At 43.5% G+C, this 20,502-nt stretch overlaps 1 protein-coding gene and 1 pseudogene across 1 annotated transcript in view; both read right to left on the bottom strand.

The window, feature by feature from the left end:
* The window catches only part of LOC139153806 (histone deacetylase 9-like), a 159,573-nt gene that overhangs the window by 30,084 nt on the left and 108,987 nt on the right, over window positions 1–20,502 (bottom strand). The window lies entirely within an intron of this gene.
* LOC139153103 (collagen alpha-4(IV) chain-like) lies at window positions 416–9,092 on the bottom strand (annotated as a pseudogene).

Below are 20,502 nucleotides of genomic sequence, written 5' to 3'. Positions count from 1 at the left end.
GCACCCTTCATTGAACGCCAACTCTCAGGGAGTTCCATGATGAAATCCATCACTATTTCTTCTCAGGCTCTCCTGGATTGCTACAGCAAGTCACCCACTCCAGTATACCCTGGGAAGAAATAGCAATGGACTTCATTGTGGAACTCCCCAAGAGCAAAGGTAACACAGTTATTTGGTTTATTCTCTAAACAAGCTCATTTCATCACATGTCCGGGACTACGCACTGCCAGACATCTGGCTAAGCTATTCCTAAAACACATTTACAGGTGGCATGGAGTCCCCCGTAGAATCAGATCAGATCAGGGGGTCCAGTTCATGGCCAGATTCTGGAGAGAATTTGTTTCTGCCATTGGTTCCACCAAGAACTTAGCTCAGCTTTCCACCCTTCCACTAATGGAGCCACTGAAAAGGACTTTTAGCATTCAAGGAAGGGTGCTGTTCAGAAATCCTCCAGGCAGCTTCCAGGTGACATGAGAGACTGTATATCTCCTTGGTCACCAGATCCTGTATGGATTAAGAATGAATAACCTATCCAAAAACCTCTCCAGTTTGGTGGATAAGAAGGATTGATCTTGATTATGAACTGCAATGGTTTGGGCAGGAGTGTCACATACTATACATCTACTAATATAGTGCTCTATTTCTGCTTCTGAGAGGGGCATCATGGGTAAAGGAGCTGCACTTGAAAGCCAGTAAGATTTGTCATTTCAACTGTTGCATAGTAGCAGACCTGATTGACATTGCAGTAGGTAAAAGACATTGCGCTAAACACCGGAAGACAAGATCCAGCAAGACCAAGGTCTTGATTATGGGCTTTTTCCAGCCCTTCAAAATACAGAAGACTTTATCCAGTCCACAATCTTGTCATTCCCTCAGTTTAAAATGGTTTTGTTTCTGACTAACTATACAAAACAAGCAGGAATCCACTACTCTATTTGGATGTTGATCCTGGTTGCCCTAGAATCCCAGTTTGGCCTGGAGGACCTTGTGGCCCTGTGTTTCCTTCTTCTCCCATGTCACCTTGATCACCATGAGATCCTGATAGTCCGTGTGAACCCTCTAGCCCTTGCTCATCGAATGAACCTTCTTGTCCTTTATTTCCGGGAGTACCAGAAAGACAGGGCTGGTCTATGGGAGATCAGGAATTTATGGATTCTGGATTTATGGATCTGTCCCAAACAATAGACTGTACAATTTATTCAGGAAGCCACATACTAGAACTGATTCTTATCTTGAATCAGTTGCAATGTGATCTGTTTTTTGAAAACATTACTATTAGTCCAAAACTCCCTCTTTGACTCTGTCTGTCTAGCCTGTCCTAGGCCAGAGTTACCCAATCTTTCCATCTTTGTGGACTGGTGAGGGAGGGGGAGAAAAATGACTGTTCTATTTGAGTAGTAGGCAAGCACACATGCACACACACATCAATTTGCATAAGTGTGAGTGTGGGCATCCACTGCTCAGACAAATGGAGCATGTGCACACATGTTGCCCACTGTTGGTGCAAGTGGGGATGTGTATAAATATGTGCTTGCCTGCCACTTCTGCAGCCTGGTTCCAAACCACTCAAGGCCCAGTTGTGGGCCAAGGTGCAAGGGTTGGGGACCCCTGTCATAGGCAACTCATGGATTGACCCATGAGTCCAGAATGAGCTTCAGGTTTTTTTGAGGACTAGTTAGGTACTTTGTTCAAAGACTTGGCTGCAACCTGGAATAAACATATGATGGACATCTTGAGAAGATTGTTCTTCTATAGCATCAATCCTATATGCTCCCTGGTTTTCTAATAAATTCTGGGAAGTGAAATGCCAGAAGTGACCCAGAGCACAAGAGAAAATACATTGAACATATTTGGGCACATATGGTGGTAAGGGTCATGAAACATTGGTATTTATCCACTCATTGCATTGGTATTTATCCACTCATTGTGGAGAGGGGCGGCATACAAATCCAATGAATGAAGGAATGAATGAATGAATGAATGAATGAATGAATGAATGAATAAATTTGCAGATAATCTTTAGGATAATCCACTCTTTATTGGTATGGCTTGTACCTCATCTCTAATAAGAAATATTCATGTGGCAGATAAAGTTACTCCGATTTGCTTGGAGTTGGACCATGATTAGCTGCGTCCTAAAGATTGCCTAGGGAATAGTCTTGTGATTATATCTGGATTAAGTTTGATTAAGTAATGCCTGAGGAAGTGGACAAGATCCTTTCCCCCATAAATCCAACTTTCAATTATTACTATTCAGGGCCATTAAGATCTATTTGTTTTTGTAAAAAGTATAAATTGAGTTTCTCAGAAACAAACTGATATACTAAGCCAATTGACAGTATATTACTTCTCAAATGTTCTATTGTTCTGTCTTTTAAACAGTACATAACCATTATTTACCATTTAATCATTCCACTGCTCTTTAATTTGCTTAAGAATGTATTTTCCTCTCATTAAAGCCTTTGTAGTGGCCACTGCCAAGAGTTTTCCCACCCACCAGTGTTCTGCACTTTATCCTTGTGGTTCTTTTATGACCTCTTGATTAATTTTCATTGATATGCTTCCAACAATAGCATCTAAAATTAACTAGGTCATTTTTTTAAAATACAACTTCCTCAGTCATCAAGCTTGGTGTCCTAAATAAATACATCCATACAAGAATGAAATAATAGTTCGCTCTTCTAGAATCAGGCTGTGAGCATTGAAAAAATTGTGCTATTTCTCTATTTATTATTACGGATTTATTTGTTTTACATTGCTTCTTTTTGTTGAGAATTCAAAGTGACATGCAAGGGTATTATCTGAATTAGTCTCAAAAGTGATTTGGTCAATACTTCACAACAGACTAAAATTATATTGACATACAGAAATGCAATCAGCTTTATCTACTGAATACCTGATGGAGGTCCCAGGTCCCAGCAAGTTTGGTGCATATCTTCCAGGTACATAATATCACACCAATCTCATTTGTGCAAAGTGCTCAAAGAAAGCAGCTAGTCCTGGTTCTCATTTCATTGACTTTGAAATCCTTCCACTGGCCCTGACTCTCTTTTTATCAATATTCTTCTGATACCATGATATATACTCCCAGGTGGGCTGGAAGAACAAGTATTGCCAAGTCCAAGGTAAACCAGAGCAAGGCTTACCCAAGGTAAGCTGGAACACATTGGGACAGCCAGCTATCACTGGAGAAGATGTCTTCTGGAACCCAATAAGACAAATAATCAGAAATGCAGAAAAAAACATTACTTCCAACCTGTCTTCCATTGAGGACCTGTATACTGCAGAAGTCAAAAAGAGGGTCTTGAAAATATTTACTGACCCCTCGTATCCTGGGCATAAATTGTTTCAACTCCTAACTCAAAATGACTGCATTGCACACAAAGACAACTAGACAACTAGGTGTGGCTTATGCATTATGCAAATTGGATGTTCTGGGGTGGAGCTCCATTTTCGCTACTCCACTGTGTTCTCCCCCCCAACCCCCCATCTGGACAGCAGCCCACTTCTGATTATCTACTATATAAAGTGTATGTACACACATGTACCCACAGCTCTTCTAAAATTATACATATTCAACCTCATTTACTGTGATAGGAAAAACATACCCAGAGCCCAGAAGGGGGGAAAAAGAAAAAAAAAAATCAAAATTTTGCTACCGGTATTGTGTACCTGACCAAATTTTGCTACCGGTACCGCTTACCTGACCATACCTGTAGGAGCCCACCACTGCTCCTCACACTTATGACTTATGACTGTAACTTGTTGCTCATATCCTTACAACTTATGTTAATATTGTTTCAAGAAAGTTTATTTATATTCTATGACAATCAACCACTTCCTTGTGGTTCTTCACATGTATCTTTTCCTTTATGTACACTGAGAGCATATGCACCAATGACAAATTCCTTGTGTGTTCAATCACACGTGGTCAATAAGGAATTCTATTCTATTCCATTTCAGGCTAGCAACTCAACAACCACTTCCCATGAACTGGAATGACAGGCATTGATAGTTGCTGCCAAAATTAAAGGTAACTCAAAGGTGCAATTATAAACACCTTGAGCCCTGGCAATTGAGGTTGTCTCCAATGAGCTGCTAGGAATTGGGAAAAGATTAATGAAGGACCTAAAGAGCAATTACTATCCTTTCATCTTCACCTACCTACTGCAACTCAGATTTCCAAAATTTAGCAGATGTAGAGAAACCAAGGAACTTCAGCAAATAGTCCATGGAAAAAAGACTGAGGATATTTGTAATACTTATAATTATTTAATAATCCTATTCAGATATTCCAAATCAAAATATTCACTATAGTGCTGCAAGATGATAGCCTGCTAAGAAATCAATGCACATTCATAATCTTTTTTTCAGGCAATGGCTAAGATTTTTAAACCATTTAGTTTTTTTTTAAAAAATAATAAACTAATAAAGAATCATTACCTTAAACAATCATTAGAAAATTGTATGACTTTACATTGGGTTAGTTTGTAATTGTGTGTTAAATAAATATACAGTGATACCTCGATTAGCACGGTCTCGATTAGTGCGAAACGCTACAACACGGTTTTTCAAAAAATATTAATTAAAAAATACTCCACGGTTTTTTTGCTATACCACGGTTTTTCCCACCCGATGACGTCATACGTCATCACCAAGAGTCACTTCTCTGTCTCTTTCTCTTTCTTTCCTGTCATTCTCTGCTTCAATCATTTTCTCATTTCTCTTTTTTTCTCCCCTTTTTTCTATCATTTTTCTCTCTCTTTCTTCCTCTCTCACACTCTCTTCCTCCCTCTCTCATCTCTTTCTTTCCTTCTCTCTCTTTCCTTCTCTCTCCCCCCCTCCACTTGCCCACGAGAAGAAAAAAAGCAACCTCTGCCGGGCAGCTCCCCTTGTGCCCCCGCTTTGTGCCTGCCTCTTGTCCCTCTCTTTTGGGGATTTTTTTTTCTTTTCTGTCTGAGTGCGTCTGTGTGAGCGCGAGAGAGGGAGTGCGTGTATGTGTGTGTGTGTCTGTTGCGGCTTGGGCTGGTCGGCCTCGGAGGCGGGAGAAGGCGAAGAGGTAGCAAGCGGGGAACCCGGCGGGGTGGATGGCGGCGGCGGCGTGTGTGTGTGTGGTGGCCGCCTTCAGCTTGGGGTCGCCGCCGGCGTGCTCGAAGGACGCGCCGCCGCCCGCCTTGGAGCCCTCGAAAGCCTCGTCGTCTTCTGTGCTCTGCTCGCCGCTGCTCTCCAAGCGGGGCGCAGCGTCTGGGAGCGCGCGCCTTTTCTCCCCTGCGTGGATCCTGCCTCTCTTGAAGATGGGGAGCCTGGCGACGCGCTGTTTTCCCCCACCGAGGACAATCGGGGTAAACTCTTTTGGTTGGGAACCAACCGGCCCGGTGCTCTTTTGGCTCTCTTGGGGTTTCCCCTTTGCCTGGGCAGCAGGAAGACCCAGGGAAGGTTCCTTTGGCCGCCCAACAGCTGATCTGCTCCGCAGCACGGCAGCAGCGAGGAGCCGAAGATGGGGTTTCCCCTTTGCCTGGGCAACGGGGAAACTCCATCTTCGGCTCCTCGCTGCTTCCCGCTGCGGAGCAGATCAGCTGTTGGGCGGCCAAAGGAACCTTCCCTGGGTCTTCCCCGCTGCCCACACGCAAACTCCACCATCTGCACATGTGCGACCATGGGAAAAAAAGGGCGCGCATGCGCAGATGGTGTTTTTACTTCCGCACCACTATAACACTGAAAATCGATTAGCGCGGGAGGTCTTGGAACGTAACCCCCGCGCTAATCGAGGGATCACTGTAAATGGTTTTAATATTTACTCATCATGAAATAACCATTTAAATAATTAGTCTTTTCATTATGTGGGTGTTAATCTTACAATATTCTTGTTGCAAGAATCCATTTTGCTTAACAAGAATCTATTTAAACAAATCCATAGAACTTAAAGCATTATCTCATTAAGCAAACTTGGCTGATCTTATAACTAACTAATGCATTAGCATCCATGGTTGCCTTCTAAATGTGCAACAACCAACTGATTCAAGTACAGTGTTCCCTCGATTTTTGCAGGGATTGCATTCCAAGACCGCCCGCAAAAGTCGAATTTCTGCGAAGTAGCGGTGCAGAAGTAAAAACACCATTTTTGGCTATGGACAGCCAAAAACTAACCCCACACACCCTTTTTCAAGGCAGCGCAAGGAGCTGGGCTTGAAGTTGGGGGCGGGGAGCGACGAAAGTGCGGAGGCCGGCAAAGATTGTTTTGAATGTCGGCCGCCCCCACCCCCCCCAGCACCTCCGCCTCCCTCGCCGCTACCCCCGCCAGCCCAATCCGCCCCTCTCACCGGCTTTCTTGGGACACGGGTCCTCCTGCAGCAGCGCTGGCGGTTACGGCTTCTCATCCTCCTCATTCGGCCGCTAGCCACTCTGAGCACTTTGAGAATGCCCACCCCGCCCCTCTCACAGTCTTTCGTCCCAGCTATCAGTGAGGGGGCTGCAGGAGAGGCGGGGCGGGCATTCTCACAGAGAGGGAGAGAGAGAGGGAGAAAGAGAGAGAGAGAGAGCAAGAGGGGGGAGAGTGGAAGGTAGAGAGAGAGAGAAATGATAGAAAAAAGGGGAGAAAAAAAGAGAAACGAGAAAATGATTGAAGCAGAGAATGACAGGAAAGAAAGAGAAAGAGAGAGAGAAGTGACTCTTGGTGATGACGTATGACGTCATCGGGTGGGAAAAACCGTGGTATAGAAAAAAAAAACATGGAGTATTTTTTAATTAATATTTTTTGAAAAACCGTAGTATAGCCGTTTCGTGAAGTTTGAACCTGTGAAAATCAAGGGATCACTGTACTTATAAAAATGAACAAGGTGAACATATCATCAGCCTAACTGTTTATTTGGAAGGCCAATCATTCTAATTAATCTCATTCATATTTAAAGACATAGGATTGAGAATGTTTAATCATTTTCATTTTTATATTATTTATGTTAAATGTAATATAAATCACTTTATTTCAGTTGTATCATGATACTTTAAAACATGAAGGAGGACAAATTGGTCATATAAATAAAATAGAAAATAGATAAAAATTGATATATCAGGGTCTCAGAAATTTGCCAAAAGCTTTATGTTTCAATGCCTCAAATTGTACAAACTTTCTGAAAAATAATTGTTATAGGTTAATAGCTACTTTATATGGGGTGTATGGCATCCTCAGGGAGGGGTAGCACCTCTAGTGTACTGTGTCCGTTTAGAGAAGCTTTTAGGGCAGCTCGTTAACCTTTGGTCCCCACCTGTCACTCAGCTCTCACCTGTGGCTCCTAGTAGCTATATCATGCGCAGTGGCCACACCCTGGGCAGCAGCTTCAACAGGCTGGCCAAACCAGCTTCAACAGGCTAAGAGTAGCCAATGGTCATTGACCTTCAGCGAGATAGGGACCTGTCTATCCCAAGCATGTGAAGACAGATTCCAAAGACCTGAGCAGATGAAACTTACTAGAATAGGTCAACAGTCATGGAGGTAGTCTCTGCAAGCAATATGGTATGCTAAGAGCACAGCAAGACATGAAAGATGCCCTGGTCTACTAGGCGAAGGGAAACTCTGATTGTGACCCTCCACTGCCTTGTGACTATATCCATCATTGGAAAAGGCTTCAAGAGTAAACCTTGAGGCCAAATCCAGAGTCAGAATCCCAGAAGCAGTTCGTGACTGTGAACGGCCACATTCTGATAACTCCTGCAACATAGCTGGAACCAATCATATTGGCCTTTGCCATTCCATTGGATTATTTCGGAGATGTGGAGAGGGGGGATTTGCTACTTGGGTAACAGTATATCCTCCATACTAACCTATCCAGGCTTCATGCTCTGGGCAGTCCAGAGCATGATACCATAGTCTTTCAAGACCGAAGGATGCTAATGTAATACGGAGTAACAGTAAGGATCTATCATCTAGTGCCAAACATAGTTATTATGGCAAAAATGTGCCTACCAAATAAAATCGTGTTGTTTGGTGTCAGTAAAAGGATTTTGTTACCCAACTATTTTACTTTGACAATCTGTTAATTAAAGAAAAATGAACAGGAATTTAGCAAGCTGCATAGCATCACCCTCAGACATGACCTGCCTTTCTCTATATTGGGCTCCACCAGCAGCTCTAAGATAGCCTAAGAAATTAAAGTTTTAGGTGGCTCTCTCTCTCTCTCTCTCTCTCTCTCTCTCTCAGTCACCCTCTCTCTCTCTCTCTCTCTCACTCACTCTCTCTCTCTCTCTCTCTCTCTCTCTCTCTCTCTCTCAGGCTTAGGAGGAGGCAATGACAAACCACTTCTGAAAATGTTGCCAGGAAAACTTCAGGACTTGCCAAGATCTTCAGCAGTGGCCAAGAATCAAGACTGACTCAAAGGCACAAAATAAGATAAAAATAAAAAATCCTTCCGAGGCAGATGTTTTGTGAGACAGCTGACAATCATGTTCTCAAAATAGGTCTGGAAAGGTTGAGTTCCTTGAGTTATCATAACTGGCTGCAAGATTACAAGCCGTATTTCTAAAGATGGAGATGCTGACATAGTTATCTATAATGAAAATGTCAAAATATATCACAAAATTTCCCATCTAGCCATAACAAACCTCCTTTGTAGTTCTTACCACCTTATATCATCCTATAATCACATTAATTTATGTTATCTTCTCCTCCCCCCCCCCATATAGTTATCTATATTGTTCTGCTTGGCCGGCTGGCCACCCAACAAAGCAATGAACAAACAAGTTCTCTTTATGTACAAAATTGGCTTAAGGCCACAACAACTGCAAAGGAATGTTGGTTTACAATCCAAAGGTCAGAGTTAATGCCTCAAACTGGCAACAAAAGTCTCTCTGGCTTGCTTCTGCCAATTACTCACTTGGCTTGTGTAAGAATTCCAAAGTAGTCTAAAGACTATGTCAAGAAGCATCAATGTCTCTGTTTGTCTCAAATCCGAACGATAATTTCCCACACCGCCTTTCGCCAGCCCTTCCCTTTTTAAACCTGCTGCAGCTTCCTTGATTGCTGACAACTGTGCCTTAGAATCTCCATCTGCATCTGCGCAGCTGCTCCTGGCATCCCAACATTCTACAGACCCTGACATTGAGGATGGGGTCATCCATCACCCCCTCCTCATCTGACCCAAATGAGGCTATGACTGGAGATCCTACAGGCTGTGCAGGCCTCTCTGTCTCCCCGGCACATTCCACATCCATCTCTCCTTCCCCCTCACTGTCTGACTCCTTGCTCAGCCAGACAGGTCTCCATTGATCTGACGGACCCGGCTCCTCTGAGTCAAAATCAGTGACCAGAGGAGCTGGCCATGAGCCAACCACAACATATATTGGGAAGGATTTATTTGCTTACTAAATCAAGATAACTTGCAGGTCAGATTTTTCTGAAAATTTCTAATCAGCGGTATTTTTCAAAAGGAGAAAACTCAATTGCCCTGGTATTGCTTCCTACAGATTTATTTATGACCCTCCAAAATTGCCACTATATTGCAATCCCCAAGATAGTTAATCAGAAGTCATAAAAGAGCTTGTATTCTAAAATGATCTCCTGAAAAAAATAGTGTTATCAGATTTCATGAAAATCATTTAATTGTAATAAAATATGATTTAATCTGATTTGGTCATAGGCTTCTGCCGAACATTTGAAATGGTTGAAATCTTGTACCTAAATTTATCATAAACAAAAGGACATCAATACTTTTGATAAATAATTTTGATGAATAAATTTGAATTATGCATGCCAATAAAGCTCTATCTAATTATTCATTCATAAAACAGATACACATTTTCTCTTTGGGGGAAAACTCTCTTACATTGATTAACATTGGCCCTTAAATGTAGTTTTAAAGAACTTATGGACGTGAGTCATAATGTTTAATCAATTCCATTTTGTGGTAGCAGAGGGACTCTGAAACATGCTTCATTTCTTAGGAATTACAGCACACCTTGAGGAGTTAGTCACTTTGTCTTTTGGCTTTGGACTTTGTAGGATCAATCTGACATATAGCATAAACTGCCAGAATGCCTGGCCGGTGACTTACTTCCCGGCCCGGATTTGCTGCAGGACCAGGGAGACACGGCCCTCGGCGCAGCCGCCATCTTGAGAGGCCGGGATCTCGCAAGATTTCGCGAGATCCCGGCCATTTTGGGTTTCATCAGCTATTGCCGATGACGTCATTGGGGGTGGAGCCTGCCAGCCCTATAAAAGGGGCTGCGCAGGCTTTGGGCCTCCTTTTTGCCCTGACGACTACGAGCAGCGAACACCTACACGCCCTTCCTATCTTTCAGTGTGGCACTGTGGGTCGCCCTTAGGGGGCCGAATAGGAATTTTTGGGGGTCTCGGTATTTTCTGCGACCGTTTTTTCACCTATTCCACACTGTGGTGACGGATAGGTGGCTAGGGGGTGCTTTGCCCCCTGTTTAGGCTAATTGGCTTACCTTTGGTCATTTGGGTAGGCAGGTTAGGGGCGGAAAACTGGGTGGTGTTTAGCAACTGCGTGTTCTCCGTTGGGCATCTTTGGGGATGATTGACAGGTTACCTCCAAAGATCATGGTGCCTTTAGCTCGATCTGACCATTTGGGGGGAACCCGTCTTTGGGTCCCGTCCATTTCTATCCCCTTGTAGGGGTTTAGACGGCGAGACCTCCCACATGCAGGTGCATGGCAGAGATCCAGGTGAGGGCGGGGCCCTTCACCTGGATCAGCATGGAGCTACACCCATAAGTTGCCCCGGAAGTTTTTCTGACGTCATTTTCTGCCCCGGAAGTAATTGTTTGACCCTGCGGGTCCTTGTTAGGGTTTATTTAAATGTATGCTAATTTTATGAATAAATTATGCAAATTTAATTAATAAAAATGACCCATTTTAAATCCAGCTCTTTGTGTCCGTGTCGTTACTCCGCCTCTGCTGCAAATTAAATTGTTTTCATTTTTATTTCGGAAGTAATGGATGAAATTCAACAAAACTGAGGAAATTGTGTTGAAACTGAAATTTGGCCCACAAAGCCTTAGGGTTAATTAATTAATTTCCAAATCTTACATTTTGAGCAACTTTCTTTTCTATTACAAAAATGTGTCAATAGAAACTTGAAGTTCTTGCCAACCAATATAAATAAGCCAATTGGAATTTGATCAGGGAAGCTATTTTGATCCCTGACTTAACTTATTATAAATCGTCTTGAGACCCAGAAAATTATAATTGATATTCAGATCTAACATCTGGCTCTACCACTTTGAATTTTCCAAGTACAGTACAGGGTATTGCAGTAACCTTCTGTTATCAATCAGCATGGACTTCAAAAAGCAAAGACACAAGCGCTACTGACTGGGTGTTCAGGAAATGTGATCAATTTGTTGAAATCGTTATTGTCAAAAGATTTTTCAGTAGTTCTTTTCAAATAGAAGATTTCTCTTTTAAACGATGAATTACTAAAACCAATTTAGGAATATGAGGTTTTAAAAGTAAACTGCTCTTAAGAGACATCAAAATAATATTTTTCAAGCAATCCCCAAATGTTTATTTTTACCAATTAAAAGGGCATATTTTGGCTCTTCTGTGCTAATAGGTTTTTCATAGCTGCTGCTAATAACTGCTAAAACATCAAACACAGTCATAGGAAAGACTATTTAAGGATGGTAGGATATGTGCCCAGAAAGGTAGATATGAGCTGAGAAAGCCTTCTGCTAAATAAAGATTTACATTTATACCTATAGTTTCATTTAGTGTTTCCTTCTTCCTGCATTCCTCTGAGCTATAAGCAGTAGAGGGCTAAAAATACTTTGGCTTAAATATATATATATACAGTGTTTCGATTTTCACGGGTTCGAACTTCACGGAAAGTCTATACCACGGTTTTTCAAAAATATTAATTAAAAAATACTTTGCGGGGTTTTTCCCTATACCACGGTTTTTCCCACCCGATGACGTCATATGTCATCGCCAAACTTTTGTCTGCCTTTAATAAATATTTTTTTTAATAGACTTTAATAAATAAACATGGTGAGTAATAATCTGAATGGTTGCTAAGGGAATGGAAAATTGCAATTTAGGGGTTTAAAGTGTTAAGGGATGGCTTGTGATACTGTTCATAGCCAAAAATAGTGTATTTACTTCCGCATCTCTACTTCGCGGAAATTCAACTTTCGCGGGCGGTCTCGGAACGCATCCCCCGCGAAAAGCGAGGGAACACTGTATATATATTGGTGTTCAAGAGTCATAAGAGAGATCTGTTATCATTCCATAGAAGTAATAATGATTTTAAAAAATGATGAGTTGCTTAAAGTACCAGCAAGTTCACTGTTACAATTCTCTTCAGGTACTTCCCTATGAATATTTCCTAAAAATACATGCTTGTGTAGTATTGGAATGGTCTGCAAGATGTCTGCTAGCCTTTTGCTCTGCTGTGCAAGGGAAGCAGAAGGTTAAAGCATGTTACATAGAATACTTCGGTCTTCCATCCATACATTAAAGCACAAAGACTTTAAAATATTCCATGGAATATTTATTATATTGTTAAGAGACATAACTAACTTTTAAAATACTTTCGCAATGTAAAAATGTGAATAGGGAAACTATAAGCTTAAATTAATTTGTACAGCAGTTTTGCCAGCAGCATTTTTTTCTATAGATGTGATCATAGTAAAAGTTTTGAGCCTGAACCATAGTTGCAGATTTGTTAATGTTCAAATGTTTTATTATTCCATTGGTGAAATTAATCTGCCCTTCTTAATTCCAGGCATCTAAATATAGTTTTCCTCTATGAGTAAGATACAAATTATTTTACATTCTAAATCCAAACTGTACAATGTATTTTGTTCCAAACAACACAAATGAGTTCTTCCTTTATTCTGATGTAGTTCCTAAGTGAATATATGTGGGTGGATACTGGCTATCAAAAAAATATGTTTTACATGAATTGCTCAGGGTGTGTCAGCAAAAGAATAAACTATCTATGGTGTGTTAGTGAATGAGTAAGACAATGAGTGTAACAGATTATTATATATTTGAGCCAAAAAGATACAGTGAATATACAATATGTGAGATAATTTTTTTTGTATGTCCAACATGGCCTTACACAACCTGGAAATTATCTAGAAAAGGGCATTGTGACTGCATACAGTTTACATTCAGAATTTATTTCCAGGTTGTGATTCAGCAGCACACATATACATGCAGACAACAAAGTCTGAAAGGAAACAATATTTTTCAAAGTACAGATCTATTTTAAATCTATAATACAAAGATGGAAACATTTTTTTAAAAAAAACAAACTTTAATACCTGCTCCCCAGGGAAGGGCATTTGATGTTCATGGTGTTGATTTAATACAGATTGTCCTTGGTTAACTACCAGCGTTCAGCAACCATTCAAATTGTGATATATTTTAGCTGGTGTTCAAACCTATGGACCTCAAAAGTACACAAAGTCATGTGATAATGATTTGGGCACTTGGCAACTGGCTCACAATTGGCAATTGGGGCCATTAGATCTTTGCCCACTGGCCGACAAATGTAGTATGTTTTGTGATGGGAATGAATGATTTTAAATGTTAGTAGAGTTTTAAAAATTTTCAAGCAAAATTAATTGGATTTTTAGATTAATTGGATTTTTAGAAAGTCAGCAATAGGCTGACTTTCTAAACCACATAGAAAAGGCTGTAAGAGAGAAGTCTTATATTAGTCTAAGCTATTGCTAGTGATATTCTGTGGTAGATTATTAGCATTTGTGATCCTCATTAATTTTATTTGTTGGAAGGTAGCAGTAAAGATCACAACCACAGGGACAAATTATTATTATTATTATTATTATTATTATTATTATTATTATTATTATTATTATTATCATTATCATTATCATTATCATTATTTAGATTTGCATGCCGCCCCTCTCCAAAGACTCGGGGCAGCTCACAACAATAACACAATACATTACAAATCTAATAATAAAATTTAAAAATCGATTTAAAAACATGGATAATATAACCAGTATTCTAAAATCACCAACTACACAATCGTACACATTCAACCCAATCCATCATACATCATATAATGGCTGCAACTATTAAAACTTGTCTTAAGTACAGTTTGTTCAGCACTGTCATAACTTTAAATAGTTGCTGAATGAGCGGACATTAAACTAGAACTATCTGTACTCTTTGGGTGAATTGTTGTGCTTAGATCCATTTGGAAAAAATATGTCTCTGAGGAAAAGATCGAAGAAAAGTAGAAATGAGAAAAAAAATTCTCTCCTGCTACTATCCTACCATTTTTTTTAAAAAATAACAGGGTTAACTAAGGTCCAGGAGGGAAGTGTTTTTAATAGGAAAGTGAACACAAGAACAAGGGGACACAATCTGAAGTTAGTTGGGGGAAAGATCAAAAGCAATGTGAGAAAATATTATTTTACTGAAAGAGTAGTAGAGCCTTGGAACAAACTTCCAGCAGACGTGGTTGGTAAATACACAGTAACTGAATTTAAACATGCCTGGGATAAACATATATCCATCCTAAGATAAAATACAGAAAATAGTATAAGGGCAGACTAGATGGATCAATGAGGTCTTTTTCTGCCATCAGTCTTCTATGTTTCTATGTAAGAAAATCAGTTTAACATACGTTGCCATTGCGACTTCTAGAAGATAAAACTTGCCATAATCAACCCTCATCAAGAATATGAAATACCTTTCACAGAGATATAAAGTCAAGCTTTAGTTCAAGGATCGATTTGAAGCCAACAGCAGTTCACATTTCTGTTAGGATATTAGGAACTGGAGAAGAAACAAAGGGACACCTGGCATCTACCCTTGTTCTAATAGTATGCAGAAGAAGAAGAAAAAGAAGAAAATCCCTAATCCTAAATTACAGTAATTTTGCAAGCGTTTCTTTGGTGCATGCCCAGGGAACTTATAGTTCAGATTCATTAAAATTAAATTTAAAAGATTTGGTGTGACTACCCTCTACAAAGATTCTGGATGGCTTACAAAATCCCCAAAGCAATAAAATCATTAAAACAATTGAAACATTAAAACAGGAAACCTTGACTAAAGCAACTAGAACCATGATGGCACACATGCTACAGGTGGCACACAGAGCCCTCTCTGCAGGCATGCCAGCTGTCACACCAGCCCAGCTCCAGCACACTTGCACATGTACCTCCTGCCGGTCAGCTGGTCTTTGGGTCTCTGCCACACATGCATGGAGGATGGGACAAATGAGATGCACACACACATGCATAGGGGTGGGGCATAAGTGGGGGATGCATGCATGCATGCACGGGGGTGCTTGCATTGCATTATGAGGGTTTAGATTTAGATTAGATTTATTGGATTTATATGCCGCCCCTCTCTGCAGACTCGGGGTGGCTCATGACAATGGTGAAGAACAGGATATAGAAACAAATCTAATATTTAAAAATCTAGATTACAGTTTTAGATTAAAAAGTCCAAACCCCCCCCCCCCCAGTATATTAAAAAAACAACACAATCGAATCATACACAGAAACTACATGCCTGACGGAAGAGGTGGGTTTTAAGAAGTTTACAAAAGGCAAGGAGGGTGGGGGCAATCCTGATCTCTGGGGGGAGCTGGTTCCAGAGGGTCAGAGCCACCACAGAGAAGGCTCTTCCCCTGGGTCCCGCCAGATGACATTGTTTAGTTGACGGGACCTGGAGAAGGCCAACTCTGTGGGACCTAACCAATCGCTGGGATTCGTGCGGCTGAAGGCGGTCTCGCAGATATCCTGGTCCGATGCCATGAAGGGCTTTATAGGTCATAACCAACACTTTGAATTGTGACCGGAAACTGATCGGCAGCCAATGCAGACTGCGGAGTATTGGAGTAACATGGGCATACTTAGAGAAGCCCATGATTGCTCTCGCAGCTGCATTCTGCACGATCTGAAGTTTCTGAACACTCTTCAAAGGTAGCTCCATGTAGAGAGCATTACAGTAGTCGAGCCTCAAGTTGATGAGGGCATGAGTGACTGTGAGCAGTGACTCCCGGTCCAAATAGGGCCGCAAGTGGTTCACCGGGTGAACCTGGGCAAATGCCCCCCTTGCCACAGCTGAAAGATGTTTCTTTAATGTGAGCAGTGGATCGAGGAGGATGCCCAAATTGCGGACCCTCTCTGAGGGGGTCAGTACTTCCCCCCCTAGGGTAATGGACGGACAGATGGAGTTGTCCTTGGGAGGCAAAACCCACAGCCACTCCGTCTTATCAGGGTTGGGTTTGCCTTTGTTGGTGCAGCTGGCACAATTCCACCCAATTCAATTCAATTCAATTCAATTTATTGGATTTATATGCCGCCCCTCTCCGAAAACTCGGGGCGGCTAACAACAGTCATGAACAATATACATGAACAATATACAGTAAAAATCCAATACTAACAACTAACTTAAAACCCCTTAATGTATAAAACCAGCATACGTACAAACATACATACATACAGTTGTATCAGCCTAGGGGGATAAGAAGTCTTAATTCCCCCATGCCTGGCGGCAGAGGTGGGTTTTGAGTAGCTTACGAAAGGCAAGGAGGGTAGGGGCAGTTCTAATCTCTGGGGGGAGTTGGTTCCAGAGGGCCGGGGCCACCACAGAGAAGGCTCTTCTCCTGGGTCCCGCCAAGTGGCATTGTTTCGTTGACGGGACCCGGAGAAGACCCACTCTGTGGGACCTAACTGGCCGCTGGGATTCGTGCGGCAGAAGGCGGTCTCGGAGATATTCTGGTCCGATGCCATGAAGGGCTTTAAAGGTCATAACCAACACTTTGAATTGTGACCGGAAACTGATCGGCAACCAATGCAGACTGCGGAGTGTTGGTGTGACATGGGCATATTTAGGAAAGCCCATGATTGCTCTCGCAGCTGCATTCTGCACGATCTGAAGTTTCCGAACACTTTTCAAAGGTAGCCCCATGTAGAGAGCATTACAGTAGTCGAACCTCGAGGTGATGAGGGCATGAGTGACTGTGAGCAGTGACTCCCAGTCCAAATAGGGTCGCAACTGATGCACCAGGCGAACCTGGGCGAACGCCCCCCTCGCCACAGCTGAAAGATGTTTCTCTAATGTGAGCTGTGGATCGAGGACGCCCAAGTTGCGAACCCTCTCTGAGGGGGTCAATGTTTCTCCCCCCAGGGTAATGGACGGACAGATGGAATTGTCCTTGGGAGGCAAGACCCACAGCCACTCCGTCTTGTCTGGATTGAGTTTGAGTTTGTTGACACCCATCCAGGCCCCAACAGCCTCCAGGCACCGGCACATCACTTCCACTGCTTCGCTGACTGGACATGGGGTGGAGATGTATAACTGGGTATCATCGGCATATTGATGATACCTCACCCCATGCCCTTGGATGATCTCCCCCAGCGGTTTCATGTAGATGTTAAATAGCAGGGGGGAGAGGACCGACCCCTGAGGCACCCCACAAGGGAGAAACCTAGAGGTCGACCTCTGACCCCCCCACTAACACCGACTGCGACCAACCGGAGAGGTAGGAGGAGAACCACTGAAGGACAGTGCCCCTCACTCCCAACCCCTCCAGCCGGCGCAGAAGGATACCATGGTCGATGGTATCGAAAGCCGCTGAGAGGTCAAGAAGCACCAGGACAGAGGACAAGCCCCTGTCCCGGGCCCGCCAGAGATCATCCATCAACGCGACCAAAGCAGTTTCCGTGCTGTAGCCGGGCCTGAATCCAGACTGCTGAGGACCTAGATAATCGGCTTCTTCCAAGGACCACTGGAGTTGGAGTGCCACCACCTCCTCAACAACCTTCCCCATAAAGGGAAGGTTGGAGACTGGACGGTAGTTATTAAGTACGGCTGGGTCCAGGGAAGGCTTCTTGAGGAGGGGGCGCACAAGTGCCTCCTTATAAAGGGCCGGAAAGGACCCCCTCCCCAAGGAGGCGTTGACAATCTCCTGGGTCCAGCTCCGTGTCACCTCTCGACTGGTCGAAACCAACCAAGAGGGACACGGATCCAGTGAACAGGTGGCGGAACTCACAGCTCCAATGGCCTTGTCCACTTCATCAGGTGTCACCAAGTCAAACTCCTCCCAGACAGATGGACAAAGATGTTTAGCCCCAGTCACCTCGACTGACTCGTTGTCAGTCGACTCTGTTTTACAATTGGAGTCGAGGTCCGCTCGGATCCGAGCGATTTTATCAGCGAAAAACGTGTTAAAGTCCTCGGCACTACTCTGTAAGGGCTCCCCAACTCCCCCCTGATTAAGAAGGGAGCGGGTTACCCTAAACAGAGCGGCCGGGCGGGATTCCGCTGATGCAATCAAGGCGGCATGATACGCGCATCTTGCCGCCTTGAGCGCCACTTTGTAAGTCTTAACAAGTGCTCTTACAAGTGTTCGATCGGATTCGGACTTACTCTTCCTCCATCGCTTCTCTAGACGTCTCTTCTGGCGCTTCAACTCCCGGAGCTCCTCGTTGAACCATGGAGCTCTACGGGGTCTAGCGCCACGGAGAGGTCGCAGCGGCGCAATTCGGTCAAGGGCCTCCGCTGCAGCCTTGTTCCAGGCCTCAGCCAGAGACTCTGCCGAACTGTGGACGAGTGTATCTGGAAGAACCCCAAGCGCCTTCTGAAAACCATCTGGATCCATCAGGCGTCTGGGGCGGAACATCTTAATTGGTTCCGCCTCCCTGCGGGGGAGGATTGGAGCCAGGAAGTCGAGCCGCAGTAGAAAATGGTCTGACCATGACAAAGGCAACACTTCTAAGCCCCTTAGTCTCAGACCATTACTCAGTTGCTCCGAGAGGAATACCATGTCGGGTGAGTGCCCCCCCTCATGAGTCGGACCCTGAACTACTTGGGTCAGGTCCATGGCTGCCATGGTGGCCATGAACTCCTGTGCCAGTCCAGAGGATTCGCTGAGTGATGGCAGGTTGAGGTCCCCCAAGACAATAAGTCTAGGGAACCCCACCGCCAGCCCGGCTACCTCCTCGAGCAGCACAGGCAGGGCTTGTGCCACGCAGCTGGGAGGCAGGTACGTGAGAAACAAGCCCACCTGAACCCTTAAGTCCAACTTCACCAGGAGGGACTCGCAACCGGCAATCTCCAGAGCAACGAGTCTATGCAGGCAAAGGCTCTCCCTGGATATAATAGCCACTCCTCCCCTCCTTCCCCGGGGTCGAGGTTGGTGCCATATCTGAAACCCGGCTGGGCAAATTTCAGAGAGAGGAACTCGACCCTCTGGGCCCAGCCAGGTTTCAGTTACACATGCCAGGTCGGCCTCCTCATCCAGGATCAGATCCCAGATGAGGAGAGCTTTATTTACCACCAACCTGGCATTGAGTAGCAGCAACCTGAGCCCAGGGCCAGACTTACACTCATCACCAGTATTCTGGGTTGAGCTCAAGGAGCCGGAACCCAGAGACAAGACTGCCACCACTGCCTCTTTGCCAGTGCAAACAACTTGCAGCCTTAGCTGGCATGAACAGCCTGTCACTACAGCCTCTTTGCCGATACAAGCCCACCCCACCACCCCCTGTTTTGGCTTCCAGTTTTGTGCAGGAGGCTTTCCAGATCCCAAACAGGATGGAGAGCCCTTGCATTGGCAAAGAAGCTGTGCCAGCAGAGCTTTCATGTCGGCAAAGAGGCAGTATCGGCAGGCCGTTTGCACCAGGAAAGAGACTGTAGCAGCAGTTGCCACCCACTGTATTTTGCCTTCGAGATGATTCAGGAGGCTTTCTAGGGCCAAAATGGAGTGCACGGGGGCCTGCCTGCATGGAGGGGGGGCTGGGGTGCATGCATGTGGATGTACATGAATGCGTGGAGCAGGGCGCATGGCCAGGGAGTGTTTGCATTCATTTTGTGGGTTTGGGCACATGCACATACATTCATGCACATGCACTTTGGGCACTCAGTGCTAAAATTATTAAGTATTATTGAAATAGAATAACAAACAATAAAAATTTGATAGGGACTCCACCATAGATAGCATCCACATTAATTCTAGATTTGGGAACACAATCAGGTCTAAGGAGCTTATCAGAACCCCAGAATAGATGGTACCACTTATTTGGGGGGATAATGTTCCAGAGGGGACAGACCATGACAGAGAAGCCAAGTTTCCTTGATCCCACAAGATGGCAGCATTTAATTAAAGGGATTTGTGCACATCTAGTTTGCCCAAACATATTGCGTTGGTAGAAACAATTAGAGATAAGTGGTCCCAGATGATACTCCATCTGCCACCTTATTGACTTATGCTTCCCCAATGGATGCCATTGCCCTGATGTAACCTAAAACATTATTGCAGTATAAATTGGCGGGAAGAATTTCATATTTTTCTATTAACACATATTGTGGTAACTTTTTGAACACAAATATTTTATTCCATCTATCTTTGAGAAACTTTTTAAGAACTGGATCAGGTGTTCAAACATTCAGCGACTACTGATTTCGTTAATAAACTTTTTAGGAGGAGAGGAAACGTCTTTTTTACCATATCGGTATTAACATCTGAGTTAGTAAAGTAAGATCAAACAAATTTTATTA

This window comes from Erythrolamprus reginae, chromosome Z (assembly GCF_031021105.1).
Source record: "Erythrolamprus reginae isolate rEryReg1 chromosome Z, rEryReg1.hap1, whole genome shotgun sequence".
In the NCBI taxonomy this organism is placed as follows: Eukaryota; Metazoa; Chordata; class Lepidosauria; order Squamata; family Dipsadidae; genus Erythrolamprus; species Erythrolamprus reginae.
The sequence above is the reverse complement of the archived record's forward strand: the minus strand, read 5'-3'. Positions and strand labels throughout refer to the sequence as shown.